Source organism: Euwallacea fornicatus, chromosome 1 (assembly GCF_040115645.1).
Source record: "Euwallacea fornicatus isolate EFF26 chromosome 1, ASM4011564v1, whole genome shotgun sequence".
In the NCBI taxonomy this organism is placed as follows: Eukaryota; Metazoa; Arthropoda; class Insecta; order Coleoptera; family Curculionidae; genus Euwallacea; species Euwallacea fornicatus.
The window spans coordinates 7746018-7765439 of NC_089541.1; the positions used below are offsets into that span (position 1 = coordinate 7746018).

At 33.4% G+C, this 19422-nt stretch overlaps 1 protein-coding gene across 10 annotated transcripts in view; it reads right to left on the bottom strand.

The window, feature by feature from the left end:
* cpx (complexin) overlaps positions 1 to 19422 on the bottom strand; it is a 220394-nt gene that overhangs the window by 160787 nt on the left and 40185 nt on the right. For 2 of the 10 annotated variants that reach the window (XM_066290551.1, XM_066290469.1), the window contains exon 2: positions 16829 to 16880. The exons of the other annotated variants lie outside the window; for them this stretch is intronic. The gene's annotated coding sequence lies outside the window, so the exon portion shown is untranslated. The remainder of the gene's footprint in view (positions 1 to 16828; positions 16881 to 19422) is intronic. 10 annotated transcript variants of the gene reach the window in all.

Consider the following 19422-nt stretch of genomic DNA (forward strand, 5'->3'; position numbering starts at 1 on the left):
GCCTTTTTAATTTATTTTCCTTGAGAGTGACAGCTTGTAATTTTCCCTTCATTTTATTACTTTACCCATACACAAATCTATTACAAATGCTTGAAGTCTCATGGAGGGCCAAAATTACGAGTTTATAGACAAGCTCATAAAGCATGAAACGCGGAAATGATGGAGAAAGTTTGACGGAGAACCAGTTAATTTTCCTTTGACTTTTCCTGAATGTATGTACTCACCAAAACAATATTGTTAATTACAAAATTATAGGGGGACCATACCGTTATTGTATTGTTCGTTTATATCGATGCAATAAACTCATGGCATTTGTTTAGCAACGCCAGCAGTCCTATTAAAAAAAAAATTATTTGGGAAAAGTGGAACATCCCGGAACCCGTTTGACTGGTACGAAACTGCACTGCAATTTGCTATTCCATTTTGCACTAACGTTTTACATATTTTGCGCTAACAAACTCCTTACCATTTTGCAAAATTGAATCAAAATACACTGCAATTTCAAACTCGCTTTCTAACGCCATTAATTTAATTCTAAAAAACGCCGAATATTTAAATAATCCCCATCATTCGAACGGTAAAAAATAATCGACTGCGTTTGATTGAATCATTCTTTGTTAATTGCTCAATTTGCAGGGCAAAATTGGGTATTCCTAATAGAAATTTTAACGACAATTCAACTACTTTCACCCGAAATTCGAATGACAAATTAATAATAACTCTAATCAATATGAAATTAAAATGATTTACTCATAACAATCATCACAATTAGGATTCAATTTGGCCCTGTGCTAGACACTATACTGAATCTCTTTCATGCGAATTGCCATGGGCCGTTTAACAATCCAATCTGGTGCTTTAATGCATTTGCTATATAGGGCTCTTGGATTTTGATGTATTGATCATGGTGATTCAATTTCAGCATTAACTGAGCCGGTGATATTGCAAAATTGGCGGTTTACTTAACTCATTTCCCAATTGTCCAGTTTGAACAAATCTGTATTATGGACGTAATTAATTTTAAATCACCATATTGAACTTTTGAATTTTAAAAATAGCAAATCCCAAAGCTTAAGTGAATTAATCTTTTCCTTGTTTTTTGGTCAATGAGTTGCTATTCATGTCACGGCGCATTGTATTAAATTTCAACGCCGAGGGCATTAAAACATTTTTGATTAAATTTTAATTTGGGCCACGTTTGTATAACTGTGTACCAAACTGGTACACGTTGAAATTTCTATTAAATTTCAATTCCCAAATATGGTTTTTGTAAATTAAGATAGAAACAAACGATGAACTGTGAAATATTTATCAAGCAGGAAATTCGTTTCATACAGCAAATTTATTCATATTTTTAATGCCTCGATTTGAAAATACCAGTTTCGAAAGGCAGGTGTGTTTACCTTTGTCAGTTTCTGTTTGACCTGAATAAATATTGGATATAAGCACACTTTTATAAATATTTTAAAAGTGGAGAGTTTGTGTTACGAGTATGTAGCAAACCTGCATGGTGTCACTTACATGGTTCAATTCATTTCCATGTAGCAATTATAAACCCAGGTATTTAATACATCGTGTTTCTGAATTTAATTATCGAGAAACTCAAACTAGTCTTTCAACTACTGATATTACGCTCTAAGGATATGAATAATTCACCTTTTCAAAACGAGATCCACTGTTTTGATTTAGACTTTCTTCCCGAAATAAAGTATAACTTACGTGTTCTAATGTAGAACATCTATCTAGCTCTAGAAGTTTGGTTCCAACAAGATGATTGTCCTGCACACGACACAAAAAACGTACCGCAATTTTTGGTTTATGGGACCAACATCAATCGGCTCGCCCGGCCACCAGATCCGGTGTCGATGGATTTTTTATCATCAATTTCACCGACAAATTTCAATGTAACTTTTTGTAAAATCCAGATACATATAAGGCAAACAAAGCCTTGCATCCCCATTTGAACCAACCGCTCCATTCTATGATTCTACCTTTTTCCACGGATATAATCAGATCCATTTATTATGATATTCACATCCCACAAACAATTCGTTGCTTCGATACAAAAAAAAACGAACAAAAAAATAAATAAATCTTCAGCATAATGAAAATAAAGCTGTTTATGAACCTGTTTCTGAACTCTGGATAAAAAAACACGATTTTTTACCCGTTTCCAATAAGCCATTGCATTAATTAATTTCCTCATTCCGACTGGTTTAAAAATATTTACGATGTTTGTTTAAAAGAGGGTTAAAACCTGAACGTACAAACACTAATTAAACACCCGGATATCTGAGTTTCATTGGATCTCAGAAAAGCTGAGAAACAGCTATTAAATGTTTAAAATGCAACGGTGCAACGGAAAACGAGAAGAAAATTCGTAGTTTCGACCTCAAATTGTGTTCAAGTTATAATTATAGATTGTCACGGATATCTGACAATTTATGTTACGTGCGTTTGCATGAAAACTATTTATTTCTTTTTATGGAAAATAGAATGTTGATTATTCCGCTATGGACTTAATGGCCAAAATAGGGTGACATATTGGCCAATGTAATTTGCCTCTTAGAGGAATGCTCTTAGGGCCAGCTATTTAATTAGAGTCACTTTGCCGTTGAAAGCAGCGTTTTAGTGGCACTTTTATCTTTCTGTGTTTTTTCGGCTAATGGGTAATTTGATCAGCGAGTTTTTAACTTCCTTCACTTAGCCCATCCATGTACCCTTCCGAGGAAATTAGATAGAAGATTGCAGGTGACGTGTAAAGTGCCCCGGAATACGAAATATTATATCCCATTTTCGCCATGTTATCAATAAGTTTCAAATTTACTATAAACACTGGCTAAAGCCACTCTCGCAAAATTTATATGAAGCCAATGTAATGGCCATACCAATTTGAATTGTGTAGATTGAGCTCACTCGCAAATCAATCGAAGTAGTGATTCGAAAGGGAGGAAAGAAAATTAAATTTTCCTATTGTCCGCTCGTCGATTTACGAGTCTTCTGCGGTGTGGAAAACGGAGGACCAGTTTGTGGCCACATTGGTTATTTACTGTTCCAATATAGTACGAAACATATTCTAGAAGTGGGTCACATTATGGAATTATTAAATGTATTGATGTTTCGATCAAATCTAAAGTATGAAATTCTCATAACAAATTTCAGAAGCGAAATCTCGGATATGGAGTAAATTATCTATTTACTCATACTGCAGTTGGCCAAAGATGAAATATCTTTTTGAAATAATATGCAAATGGTGGTGTATACCTGAAATAGCAATGAAACAACACGGATCTGAATGCGTTTCCGTTTTAGTTGTTGAAATGCATGGTCGGCCGCAATCTAAATTAAAATCTTTTTCCATAGATGGAGGGTTTGTAAAGTGTAATGGAAGATTTTGAATGCAGGTGTGTTTAAATGTTTCACACAGAAAGATAGAAGTGCCAGAGAAAATTTGTAAGGTGGTGTTATAGCCCGTTGTGTAATATTAGTTCGGCACTTTAATTAGTTATTCGATATCGGATTGATGTGAGATCCAAATCTGTCTATTTAAGTGACCCACGAAATGTGGATATAATGGATCAGAAATGTATGGAAACGTAAATATTGGAAGAATCTGGTACTTTCGGATTGACGAAAATTTTACAATCGACACTGATATCGATGACTGTTATGTTGTTAGCTGTCCTGTTTACCACACATCGCGTCGAACTTAGTTTTATGGAGTATCCGTTTTTTGTCCCATATTTTTGTAAACCTGGTGTTGGTAGCTATAAAGTGACAGAGAGGGGCTTCAGATGAAAGAGAAAATGGGGTCCCTATTGTCTCTCATTTTTGATGATATATGCAGGGAAAATTTTTAAAATAATCCTGTTTACAATTGCAATTTCAAACCTTTAGGTTAATGGAGATCCATTGAGGTTCAAGTTTTTTATCTAAATGTGCGAACATGACAATAACCATGGAAACGATTTTCACCGACATTTAAAGTCGGGAAAAAGATACGATGAAACCATCATCGATAGAGCACCGATTTTTCCTATACTTTAGTGTTGTTACTTTTTTTGATCAACGAAAAACGAACCGGGGTTTTAGTCCAAGCTCTTAGTGAGAGGTCAGTGCTATTCTCAGTTAGTTTCAATTTTAGATAGCCTGCAGTTCCACCGTTCCGAAGCCCCAAATTTATACATAAAACTTTATTTACAAAAAAAAAATTGTATAATAGAAGACAAATTGATAGATTACATTAATTTGAAATTCTATTCATATTTACTGTCTACGCGCTATGCAAATCACACAAAACTATATTTAGATGCAAATAATACCCGTACACAATGAATGAAAACCTTGTTCTCTAATACGATAAATAAACATGGAATGGCATTAATGGAACTACTATGAATTTTCATGTTACGTAATATAATTACTTTCTTCTAACCTTATACCAAAATAGACCTGCGATATATAATTTGTACTGCTAGTAATTTCAATTATGAGCAGAAATTGAAATATAATACGCCTAATAATTCAGGCTGCTTGCACATACGGCAATTTATATTGTTGGAATGGCCCCAGTTTACTTATTGCTACCATTAGGTTCAAGTTTGAAGTTTGTGCTACATCAGCACTGAATGGGCTTTATGCCATGTTCACATTTGCAGAGTTATCGAACTCATGTTTGAAATTAGATTGCTTATGTACCTATTAAATTAATAGAAAGCTTTGTGCTTTGGCGTGTATTAATGGAGATTAGAGAGCAGCAGTGTGTAAAGCCCTCATATAGCTTATTAAAAAATGGCGTCATAACATATGTTGAGTGCACCACATACACATTTGTGGAATGAATCTAAACATGAAAAGACAACATCATCAGTAATATGAGCCAAAAACCGCAATGTGCTGCAAATAAATTGTGATGGAAATTTTTGAATGGAGGCGAGCGTAAACAGACCGCAGCGCTTGAAAATGATTCAGGAAGTATTTAGTAATCTTTCCTACAGAACTGTAATCTTGGAGAAATGTCCATATATGAAGGTTTTATGTTCTCACATTCGGGTGACATTTCGATGAAAAAGACATATTTTACACCTGATGTTATAATGTACTGCCCAGTTTAACACACTTATTAATGGATTCCATTAGGCGTGCACAACCAATTGTGTGCGCTGTCAGATATTGAAGTTTAATTTATCTCATGTTCCGTCAGTTACCGGCTAAAACGATTACAAAACTAAATTTCACTCAAGTTAGAATTGGTAGATTACTGGTATTCACGATCCGAAATGTGTGTTCACTCGGTAATAGTTAATTGATCACGGATCCTATGTTAATCGAGAGTAATCCCTTCAGCCCCAATTTGCATTTATATACACGAAAATCCTTTATTTTTGCTATTAATTCGTATCGATTAGGAGATTGACATATTTTATTCACACTGCCGAGGGATAGAAACAACTAAAATAATTAATTATAAAAGGTATCCACGTTTTCTATAAGGGTTAGTGCGAAACCGCAGTAACTACAGAGCCTCTTTCTTGTGAGACGTAAGTTTCTACATTTCATAGTTAGATTGGTCGGCACTATTCGAGAAAACCTTATCTATAGCGATGATTTATATGAATTTTTGTAAGGGCTTAGGGTGGACAACTCAATTATGTAAAGTGATGAAGGTTGGGAATTTTAAAACAAACATCCTCTACCTAGCACTTGCTCCTAGTACGGCCGATTTCGGATTTAAGAGATTTAAGGTAAAATCAAAAATGTAAAATAGTAGAAGTAAAAAAACCATGCAAGCACTCCACAATAGGGGCAAAAAGGCAAATTTTCATTCTCAATTTAGAGCACAGATTTATCGCAGATTTTTTCGACCTTTGGACATATTAAAAATGGCATGGTTTCGGATATACGAAATGTGTGCCCATAACTGTTCCAAATTGTGATTTCCTTCCGCAATGTACCCGTACATATCCTAAATGCGATAAACGGTTACAGAATAGAATCATTTTTGATTTGGGTACTAATTGGACACGAAAAATAACACTTTTATGCACCAAGGCGTTGTACTACTACAATGCTAAATCGATGAGACGAGTCGTGTAACGATTACATAATTTTATTTATTTTTCTAATTACATCAAAGAGGAGCTTTTGTAAAGTTGTAATGTAATATAAATCATTGAATTGGACGTTTAATAGCTTAAAATATACCGAGTAATACAAGGAGAGGGCCCGCGCTTATACCTTTTTTGTATTTAAACTTAGAAAGTTGAAATTTGGAGAGAAGTTACATGAGAATAGAGTCGATTGCTTGACATTAATAACGTTTATTTAGCACTTTCGGTTTTACCAAAAATGACTTCAACTTTTGATTTTTAAATGTAATGTTCTATAAATTTTTACTTTTTTAGATTCTAGAGGCCACTTTTACTCTAAAAATACATCATTTTAAAATATATATATTTTTTGCGGTTTCTTCATGTCGAGCTACTCAATGATTTATGATTCGATTTCTTTATCTCCACTGAGAAGAAAGTTTTCTTCTTCATTAGCATTTCTCGTTATCATTTTGTTGACACATTTTTTTAAAACAGTAACGACCTGGATGATTTCTAAGTAGAAATTTTTCCACATAAAGTCGCAGGGCATCGGAACGCTGTCGACGACATTCTCCAAATACTATTATCATATCAGTTGTTTTAATTTTGGTATAACTTTGCATTTTTTTATTATTTAATTCGGTTGCTTTTTCATGACCGTACACAATTTCTACGAGTAAAAATATATATTTTTTTGTCATTTCGAAGACGCCCGTGACGTATTTCATGGCGAATATATTATTTCCTAAATTTAAATGTTTTAATGCATTAACGGTTCATTTCGAAATGAACATACGTTATTTTTAGTATCAAAAAAATCAGGAGAAAATAGTCTTTTAGAAAATCGCATATAAGCCATCATGTGTCTTTCGAAAAACGAAAGATAAATGGAAAAAACTGTTTTTCGATATTTAAATTACATATAAAAGAAAAAGTACTTAATAAAATGACGACTTAGAATTTTTCCCCATAAATCTGACCTAAAATTGTACCTACTACGCATGCCTCAGTGGCGTAGATCGAGATGAAAAAACCGCAAATATATATTTCTTCAATAACATATTTTTAGATTAAAAATGACCTCTACATTCCAAAAAGTAAAAATTTATAGGGAATTACATTTATAATTCGAAAGTTGAAGTTATTTTCGGTTAAACCGGAAGTGCTAGATAAACGTCATTAATGTCAATCATTCAGCTCTATTCTCATACAACTTCCTTCAAAATTTCAACTTTCTAAGTTCAAAAACAAAAAGTTATAAAGGCGAGCCATCTTCCTGAATCATCCGATATACTAAAAATTGCAAAATTGGTATCATAATTCTGTTACTAATGGATATCTATTAGTCACATTCGTTGAGAATTTGTCTAAAAAAAAATATACATTAGTCGGAGTAAAAGGTTTTTGTTATGCTTCATCTAGCTACGGGCTTGAGCTGCGCTATGAGCCTCAACCTCTACGTTCAATACAAAAAAGACCTACTTTTACTTCTAGTAGCAAAATCCGTTATATCTATTCAATGATATAATAAGTATTAAGAGGATAGCAAAAATAAATAAATTTACCCGGTTATTTGTACCAGAGTGCATTAACCAATTTGTCGAGTTAGCCATCGAGTGGAAATAAACGATACAATTGAGTGTGTCGGACAGGTCGATACCGGTAATACAGTAAATAACGACGTGACCAGAACACAATCTCTGCGAAAGTCGTAAGGGAAAACGTTCTCTTAGCTGCCCGGAAACGTAGGTTTCATTTATTTAGTTGTACTAAATGGAAGATGAAGTCTTGTGAAAAATATAAATGGAATAATAATTTTATAAATTTGATGTCTGATGAAAAACTGATGATGTCTAGAAAGTACAGCCTTGTTGAAAGGGCAGTATATCAAGATTGATTAAATAAATTTTTTTTCAACATTTAGGCACGACAAAGCACATAAGAAAATTCTTTTCAATGCTAATAAGAATCTATTCGTATTAGGGAAAAGTTTCTGCGATCTCATAGAAACAAAAAGAATGTATAAAATATTTGAGACTGAAAAAGCGAACATAAACATCATAACGATTGAGCTTGAAAGGAAACTCTGTTCAATTTAAACCACGTCTGTACATTTCACAATAACATACGACATAGTCGATGTAGAAAGACAGTCGTTAGCAGGTAGGAAAATCCGCTTTTAACACATTTATGATATAGGTAATAAATACTACTAATATATATATATATATATATATATATATATACAGGGTGTTTCAGAATTATGGTGACAAATCGATAGAGGTAACTGATTATCGAAAAATAAATATACAATAGTTTACTTAATAAAAGATTGTCTTAAGACCCGTCATTTCTGAGATACAGGATATTAAAATTCTACTTTTTTCTTCTTTTTTTTAGTTTATTTTGAAACTACTGGAACCATTGAAACGAAAATTGGTGTATCTTTGTTTCGTAATCCGATAAATTTGATGTGCATAATTAAAATTTAGTACATAATAGGGGGCGCTAGTTATACGTGTATCATTACATATTTTCATCCAAAACTTTTTTAAATTAAAATTTATCGGTTAAAGAGTTCAAGAATATTAAAGAATTGTCAATTCTGCATAAAAAGTTACTCTCAATAAAATACTCTAAAGTGAACGGTTGTCCAGAAAAATGACAATTATTGTCATATCGACTTCAAACTCAATGTAACGCAAGAGAAGCCGAAAGAATTTACGAAGAAACATTTCCTACTTGACGACATCCTAGTAGGGCAAAATTTGCAACAATTGTTAGACGCTTGCGTGAAAGTGGTACATTGTTGCTTAATAGGTAGGATGCTGGTGCACCAAGAAGAGTTCGTTCTGGACAAGTAGAAGGGGTCATCCTCCAAAGAATTGAAAATCAACCATCCACGAGTACTCGGGCAATTGCTAATGAATTGGGAGTTTCAAACTCGACAGTTTGGAGAACTTTGAACGAACAACTCTTACATCCATATCACCCACAAAGAGTGCATGCACTGGTCCCTTATGATTACCCGAAGCGAATTAGTTTTTGCCATTGGCACATTCGGCGCATTGCAAGAAATCAGAATTTTGTCAAATTGATACTATTTAGTGATGAAGCGCAATTTACTAGGGACGGATATTTCAACATCCACAATAGCCACGTTTGGAACGAAGAAAATCATCATTTGACGCACATTGAAAACCACCAACACCGCTTTTCAGTCAATATTTGGACTGGAATAATAGGTAACCATTTACTACGTTCTATTGTACTACCACATCATTTAAATTTAAACAGATATTTGCAAATTTTATGTGATAATTTACCAGAGCTTTTGGTGGATATGCCACTAGTGGTACGTAGCAAAATGTGGTATCAGCATGATGGTGCTCCAGTTCATTCTTGTAGAGCAGTAAGAGATCATCTTAATGAGGTTTATGGAAGACGCTGGATAGGTAGGTTTGGTCCAGTGACATGGCCTCCTCGTTCCCCCGTTCTGACCCCCTTGGATTGTTTTCTTTGGGATCATGTGAAGGGTTTAGTGTACACGAAACCAGTAATAAATGTTCAAGAATTAAGTGAAAGAATTTTCAATGCTTTTGATGTGATTCGAAATACCCCAGGAATTTTCCAAAGGATAGAACAAAACTTTTTACGACGGTGCAATTTATGTGTTGACCAACGCGGTCATCACTTTGAACATTTATTGTAATATTAGTGTTTATTTCATTGTAATCAGATAGTATTGAAAGCAATGATAGAAAAACCTCAGACTTTTTTTTTAAAGCGTTTAAAGTCGATATGATAATAATAGTCATGTTTCTGGGCTACCGTTCACTTTAGAGTATTTTACTAAGAGTAATTTTTTTATGCAGAATTGGCAGTTCTTTAATATTCTTGAACTCTTTTACCGATAAATTTAAATTTCAAAAAGTTTTGGATGAAAATATGTAATAATACGCGTGACTAGCGCCCTCTACCATGTACAAAATTTTAATTATTCCCATCAAATTTATCGGATTACGAAACAAAGGCACACCAATTTTCTTTTCAATAATCCCAGTAGTTTGAATATAAACTAAAAAAAAAAGAACAAAAAAGTAGAATTTTAATACCCTGTATCTCAGAAATGACGGGTCTTAAGACAATATTTTGTTAAGTAAATTATATTTGTTTTTCGATAATCTGTTACCTCTATCGATTTGTCACCATAATTCTGAAACGTCCTGTATATAGAAAGTGTTAGTTAAGTATGCAGACAAAAACGTTAAGGTGTGAATGTTTATAGAACTTTAAGATAAAAAAATCATGTTAATATCGATTCACTTCAGGTATTTCTCTCCATCAAGACACGTCATATACACTTATCAATTTCTTCTTTTGATTACGACCCATATAAAATAATACCGACCAAATCTGTTTTCAATGTACACACGATTCTCCGGAAATTCATACGAATTTCCGAAGTATCCCACCGAAACATCCCTCAAAAGCTCTCAAATTGAATATTTATAAATGTATCAGTTAGAGTTACTAACCTGGCAATGTGTGCAATAATAGAGCATAAATATCGTTCACATTGCGTTTCGGTTTTGATATTAAATCAATCTGTTCCCAAATTTAAGCTGTTTAGTAATACAAACACTGAATTTGGAAACGGATATTACGCGATACCTCTATGTGTTCTAAATTGGATAGGACAAAATAAGGAGGAATCATTAAATTCAAATTCATATTTAGTTTGATCATCGAAGCTTGAAATGGCAGATAGTCGCAAAATTATGAAAATTAGTTAGGACTATTAAGTATTTTAAAAATTTTAATTTAAATGGAGAACTTTTATATCAGAGAGGTCCATTTGTGACTGCACTGGATTTGCTGTGATAAATTTAATAAACAAATAAAAATGTCTGAAATATGAGAAAATTATTGATTTCATCACATTAAACATACATATTTATTTCATTACTTCATGATATTAAACTGGAAAATTGATTTGAAATTTGAGCGTCCGCACACAAATGTATACAGTATTGTGTTTATGAATCTGATTTGGAATAATATGATTGCAAATAGTTCCCAGAATATTAATGATTCGTTAACGCTTTGAAATAATTACTGTAATTATTACTGCTATTGTCAATCTGTTATATTTCGCGTGGTTCTCCCGTAGAACCAGGAGCAAACATCACGCCATGATGACGACAAAGACAATAATAGTTGCAATTCTCCATTTAATGGTACTTTTACATAATTGAACCAAATTGCCTCTTATTACGAACCTCTCACTTTTTCGAAACAAATGTCCCCCTCAAGAGAAAACATGACAAATATTTAATCATTAACTCGACAGGCCAGATCAGTCTTGAAGTTTAATAAAACTCTAGCTAAGAATAAATGGCCGCAGTAAATAACTGCAAAAGACCGAATAAGATGTTTGTATTTTAAATTTGTAGGGAACGAGTTGGACAATTGCCCCCGAGGAAAGACTGGCCAAGAATGAGTAAGGGACGTAACTGACTGGAAATACAAAGGGTAATTTTAAATGTAAATCGGGCTGGCATTACGTATGTATATTGTAGGTTATTTGCTAGTTTTTTAAATTTTATTAAAAACAGTTTGCAAGCTTTACAAAATTATAAAAAACAGAAATATAATTAAAGAATAAAAAACAGGATTTTGTGCATAAACTAGAATCAATGCCCTGTAATATATATGAAAAACTCTTTGAGGTTAACTTAGATTATTTCCATATCACCTGAAAAATAAGCTTTTTTTAGTTTAAAAGAGAAGATCTCGATATTTCGCTGTAGCGATTTATTCTGAATCGAAATTTTTGATTACCCTCTCACAAAGTAACTTGCATAAATGGTGTTTAACAAAATTTCACAAAAAATTTAAATGGAAAATATGAAGGGATATTCAAATTTTTACATTCTGTTTTGTTTATTGGAAAATTCTGCACAACTGGGCTAACAATATGAATGCAAACAATGTATTTTTTATAATTCGTCCCTTGCGTTCAAAACTAGACTGAATTGGGATTTGTTAAAATAGGAATTCCACATACATTTGGTTTCAAAACATGAGTAAAAAAGGCAAAAATGGTGTTCGTGTTTATCATAATTGATTGCAACTAAAAATGCTAACGAACGGAAAGGTGTTCAAACAAATCACTCGAAACTAATTTAGATACTCAATAGTACGATTTAACAAATTATTAGTAAAATGGTGAGAAAATTGTATAAATTGATGAAAAAAGACTGTCATGAGTCCAAGAAATTCCCAACTTGCCGGAGAAAGTTTTCTATTTTGTTCACTCAGCTTTCAAAAAAGAATTATCGCTAATTTTCCAATAGAAACAATTTCGATTCAGATCGAACATTTCCAATTCGCAATTTGCTATCAGCTTACTTGATTTGTGTGGTTTCGTCGATTCCAGTTCGAACTCGCAGTGCGTAACTCGATATCGAATACCACGGCAATAGAAGAGGTGCCGATTTTTTAGATTTTATTACTTTTAAAGTTCGGCATTTTATGTCGTTAGTGCTGCTAACTAGGTTAGCCCAGGATTCATTAAAAAAAATTTCAGTCTTGTTTATTTTAAAAATAATTGCTTAATAACACGGTTTCTTGCCTCATGAGTGGCCTTATTGCAGGAAACTTCCCTACGAACCGATCTGCTCAAACCTATGTTCCACGCTATCTCTTTAATTTAGGGTAGAAGATTTGATACTTCGAATTCAAATGGATTGCTAACATCTTATCGTCCCTGAGCTCCCTTCGGCGAACGATTAATTTGGAAATTTCCTGAAACCTTTGCAAACTATTGCCAACACTATTGCACACAAATACAAATCGAAAGATTAAACTTTTAATTAGAAACTATTAAAGATAAATACAAATAGCCGTAGGAGAAATCTGAGTAAATTATAGTATATTACGACTTTATATCTCATTTCAGCTGTGTTTAACTAAGTCGAACACCCCAAACACCGGTTTTGATTCTATTAGATCTCATCAGTTCGGTTCAGTTCGAGTTAATCAATTGGTAATGTCAACGGCAAGTACGTTAAACTTACAGAAAAATAACCTATTAGCGCCACCTACAGTATCATTTTTTTTCAATCTCGACCAAATCTAAACACAAAGATTTGGGATGAAACTTGGAAAATGTTAATTTAGCACCACGAAGAAATTAAGTTAATAAATCAGTTGAGTCAAAACAACCTGCAAAATGTTTTAAAAATGCAATGATCTTCGCCAAGTTTGTATCTTTATGCACCCCTCGTAGGTTGAAAATTGCTATGTTACCTTAAAGTGACATGCAAAATCTGTAAACCTTTAAGTATGAGGAGCGTAAAAAGCCACAAACTTGAAGAAGATAAATGCATTCTTCAGGATGTTTTAGAGTTTTTTTACTCGTTTGATTTATCTATTTTTGAAAATTTTGGCAAATTAACATTTCCTAAAAATCACAGCGTTATTTCTGGTAGAACAAAAGCCAATACGGGGTCAAAATATTAACAAGTCAAGCCCTATGTTGTGCGCTGAAAAGACTTTATTTACTTTAAAGATTTACATTTTAATTTCATATCAATATTGGCTTTACAAGACTCTGATTTGGGCTATCTCATCTTTGCACAAATGCTGTTAGGAATTTATATCTTGCCTTGCAAAAAAGGCCACTCTCTCAAAAACTCTCTCTTGTCGAAATGGTTATTTAATCCTCTTAAAACCACTTCTTTTTTCCCTCATGAAGGAAAAACACGGAATTCTTAGCACGTCCTGGTCACCAAAAACTCACCTGAAATATTTGTCTGGAAGAGCTTTCAATGCGCTTTAAAGATTATATCTTAAATAAACCCATCGAGCCACTCCACTCAGGAATTTTCGATATCCTTCGGATAATTTAGGCATGTGTAAACAGAAACTCTACAGTAACTTAATGGTCCACCGTGAAATCTTCGGGGAATGTGAAGAAATCCATCAGACCCCTGTGACCGGGAATTTTAAAAAAAGTACTGACACATGAAATTTCTCTAAATAAGATTTTTCGAGAATTCCCAAGTAACTTCGTCCCTTCTTAATAGGGATCCGGAGAGTCTTGAGCTTTGATGTAGAGATTAATTTAAGTTAGTTCAGACTAATGCTATCCAAACACAAGAAGTGTCTATTTACTTCGTGACTGAATTCTCCATTAAGCAATTGAGAGGACTTCAAAATGCTCAGTTCCTGTTTATAAGCCAACATCTTTTTTCCAATTTCGAATAAAAAAAATTCCTTGGAGAGAATTTCCATAGAGACAAAGACACATTCCTGAAGTAAGATCTCAAATTGCCTTATTCACTAAATGTATTTCAGCAAGACGAAGAGGCTTCTTAATGTATTTCAAACCCGGACCACCCATTAAACTAGTCGACTTTGCTAAATTCTCAACATTTAATGAAGACGTTTCGGTTAGCTTTGCTTTTATCTGAATTACGGAATTAAATTTAATGTAGGATAATGAAACTTAAAGTGGATATGACTCGTTCTAGTTCAACATTAATGAATTGTTCTTGTTGGTTTTAGTGCCATCGTCAAGCTTTCGTTTAGTTTAATTAGGATTTAAATGTTGCAGTGGGACATATTTTGTGAATTGAATATTTTGTCCTCTAATTCGAAACAGCAGCACGAAAAGCTTCCTAAAGTGGCACTTGCTCTAATGATTTCCTCCATTCTGTTGTCAAGGATCAACTCAGATTCGGCTCTATAGAAATTACCATATATTTCACTATTAAAAGCTTTTTGTTAGATACTAAATTACCCTCATTCTGAACCAATTGCATCGTCTACATGGCGGGAGGTATAAAGTCACGCTATATCTTGCCGACTCTGTATAAACCCGTCAACTAAAACAAAAGCCCCTTAACCTCGCACACCGGATATGTATTGTAAATTTACTACCAGAATATGCAAATTCGAAGATACGCAAGCTACCGTCATAAATTATCATTGTGTGAGTGTTATGTGCCTGAAGTTTACGCTATGCCATAGTTCAATCAATACAGTTGCTAAACTTGGAATGGATCGGCTCTTCGGGCATTTTTATACGAAACTTGTCAGTGTTGTTAACTCAAAATATTTCTTCAAAAAACATATAATGGTATTCCCAATATTTTTCCTTATTTCCCAGAAAAATTTAAATATCTCATATTTTTGTAGCTTCGTATCGCGCTATAAATCCAAAAAGAAGTTTTATTTGGATACGTCCAATAATGATTACTCCTCGTTACTCCTTAAACTCCCTGGACAACGCCTTAAGAAGTTTTTGTAACTACTCCAAAGAAGAAATTTAAAACCCCTAAAAAATTATTATTTTTTTGTTTCTTGAGATCTCACTTGTTTGTGCTCGGAGAAAGAACAATTCCTTGAAATTTTTGTGCTCACTGGTGCACCAAGTCCTGTAGGTCACGCTCGAAATGCAACAAAGGGAACTCGACAGATGATACTGGTGTGATATCTTTCTGTCATTGCCGAAGACTGTTTGCATTTAATTGATGAAAATGATGAACCGAACTGAGGAGATCTAAAGGGGTCGAAACCGGTCTTTTGGGGACTCAATTATACAACTTAATTAAACGCGGAGCCGGAAGCAGGATTAAAATCAAATAGACTTATATCTTAAAAAAAAATTCCTATAACTATTCTTGAATTCTTATTCATTCGAATTCAGTTTAGGCACTCCCATAGATTTAAATATTTCCTCCTTTTGCAATTGCAAAATTAACTCCTTGAGGTAAATTTGACTCAAAGCAAATTGAATTTTTATTTTGCGATTCTGAGGACCAACTGCAGTTTACTCAATTATCGTACGTACCTTGCACAATAAGCAATAAGCTATTTATTGCCTTAAAGGCAATAACCAACTTATTGTGTATCGCAGTGTCCGCCTATAGACAATAGACACATCTCCAAAATTTAATATTCATTAAGGCCTGATACATCAATCAAATTTTTGTGGCATTTTACAATCAAATTCCGGCCCTTATCCCAGCTCTCAAATTTCCAATTTCCAATATATTCGATAAGTTTGGAAATCAAAAACCGAATGGTTTGTTAAGCAGCTACAACTTTCGATCGACGCATTATCTCAACTTTCATGGAACACAGTAATATGGGGAATTTCAGGTTTTCCCATAGTTTTAATAAAATTCAAAACCTTAAATAAATATTAGAGATTCAGATTAGAGAATCGGTTTGCTGGTTTCATAGTGGCTGAGAAATTAGCATGATGTTGAATCGCGCAATTCTGTCTATTTATACAACCGAAATATGGTTCTCCGGAGATCTGATCCCATTATTGATAATCTTAATTATTTTTACCCCAAAACGTTGTTTTCGAAGTTACCAAATCAGGTTTAACAAATTCAATTATTCGCTGTTTGATCTTGGTCTCAAAAATCTGCTCGTGACGCAAATTTAATTTAATAGACGAGGCAAGGAATTTGCTATACTGTAAATCTAAAAAAAAACTGCTTGCAAATCATAAAAAACTTCCAATAAAAATATTCGACGATCTTTATCCTTTCACATCATAAAAGTCATCACGATTTTGCTTTTTTTAGGAAGAGATTTTGTTAAAATAACGACACCAACTAGGTTTTACGTGAATTTACTACGTTGATTTGAAAATGATTGAGGGTATGCATTTGAAAATTGCTTAATATGAGTTTGATGGACGTTTTTCTTACCTAAAATCGATCAAGTGGAGGTTTATTCAAGGCATATCAGGCGCGGACTTACCTATAAAAAAAAGAAAAAATACGTTAGCTATTAGTTATAATCGGACGGGGCCGAAATAAGGACTGTTCACGTTGAAAACTGAACATGTTTGCATTAAAATTTTTTGTCGAATTCTCAATAGGTTAATTCGACACGAATTCAACGTGTATTTTTCAGAAACTTGAGTGCGAATAATTGTCACACCCGAGTCGTCTGATTGCCTAGTCTCAATAGCAATCACCTCGCATCGAGTTGAATTAAAATGATGTTTGATGATTTTGTCTTCGTGATTCGTTCTGAATGTAAAGTCTGGTAGTCCAAGAAAAATATTTAGTAAATTCAAAGATCTCATAGGATCCAAGATTCAAAGATTTCACGAATTTTATATTTAACCTTTTTGAGGAATAAAAGGGCCGCTTATAAATGATCCTGCATTCAAATAGTTGTAGAGAGCGCCTCTATACTGAGCGGAGAATTTCTGTGCCTGAAATCATCTTGGATGCCCCGGTATATTTAAAGATTATCATTTAATACGTGTGTGTCTTTCAAAGCGTTTAAGCGATTTTTTTCAAACAATTTTACAAAATTCTCTCAAATAAATTCACAATTTGGATTGTTTCCAAATGGATTTCGATACTCGAGAAAAGAGTGAGACTACGAAACCTTATCCAATCATCGAATTTTCGATGTGAAGAATAAAGCTCGTTGGAAGTTAGTTCTTACACTCTTCCCGATCAGAGGTGACCCTCCTAAATCTCTGAATTGAGTGTCAGCGCATAGGGAGGGTTTCGGATATCACGGCTAATGTTATGATAGGTAACGTATTCCAATTTCTCGATGTTATCGACTCAAATCACATTTTCGTAAATGTTTGCCCACGATATAATATCCTTTAACCGCATATAGAGTTAATGAGGCAAATAAACAACATATTTTCAGTTTTCCCTAATAATAAATTATTTTGCTCATTACTCCGTTCACCGTTCTATTATTTGCAACCGTAATAATATAGTTGTATTACACAAATATTAATACAATTAATTCAATCCGTCTCCATTGCAAAGGAGTATTTGCTTATTCCGTTTATTTGCCAGAGTCCTCTGTACAATCCAATTACGAGCAAATCGTGTTTTATATTTAGTTATTTAACGTTGTTATACCAATCAATATTACAAGTTCTCGTCCTAAATAGAGTAGACAGATTGAGTGTAATTATTAGACTTGGTGCTCTCTTGCCTAATTAATTAAATTTGCGCTCTAACTCGACAGAATCAGATTTAGATGTATTTAAGAAAGACAGCCAATTTAACAGAATTTATAGCGTTGAGGATGACGCGAAATTTACTGCGCACTAATTATTATTAAACCGAACAGGCAGGCGAGGCTTTTTCTTAAAGTTTCCCACAGCCCTGGAAAACTTGAATAGCGTATTGTTTATCAAACACAAAATCAGAAAACTTTACAACCTGCCGCAAGTGGGAGTGCCCACGTTTGGGAGCTTCACATATAAGTTTTTGTCTTTCTGGGAACGTCGATGATATCGATATCAGTAATTTCCCAAGGGTAAAGGCCGAGTAAGTAACTCTCCGAACTGATAATTAATGCAGGATGTTTTATGTTTTATAATTTTCTTATGTTGCCTTCGAGATATTCCATTTTATGATGTTGGAGTCGCGAACAAAATTATATTTACGAGAAAAAAACGCTTATTCCAGAAAAAAATTCGGAGTTTCAACGAGAAATATGTATATTATTATCGTCTCCGGATTGAAATTCTTTATGAAAAACAAACGTTTCAGCTCAATTTATACACATAGAGCGAAGCAGATGCAGATTGCTCAGACTTAAATAGCAATGGATGCAGCTTAGTTGCATTGCTGTTGTACACGAAATTTCCCAAGAAAATTGAAAATATAAATCTTTCAAAAGATTACAGGATACAGGCGCTGTGTAATGGGTAATTTTAAATATTTCGGATATATTGCTGGATTTTGGTACCGTGTCAGGGAATATATTTGAATTCGATGTCTCTGGGTATTGATGTCTCTTACGACTCATACATTCATGAACTTAATTCAGTAAAAAGATAAGAAAGCAATTGAAAAAAATATTTATTTATTTTCTGCGAGAAATGGTTTAAATTTGTAATTTTTAGCGAAGAAAGCACAATAAATATGAACCAAGATATAAAATTTCGTGACAAACGAAAAGCCTTACAATTAAATGTAAACGGGCATATTAAAGCTAATTAAAAAGAAACAATGAAAAAGTCGTGTTAGTTTATAATTATCTATTTATTACTACAACTTAGGAAAAAGCAAGAAAATAACAGATTTAAGGAAATCAAAAAATGTCATGTACACTGCAGAACTAAAATTGCTATCCTTGACATTATGGTGAATAAAGATTGTAATCAAATAAACAATAATCAATCTAAAATAATGTTAAATTTCTACACTTGGGCCTATTTTAGAAGGCAAATTCCTTCGGCTTATGTAATTAATCATTACACACGGCAATTTCGCAATGTACCTATATAGACTATAGCAAAAATTCGTTATAC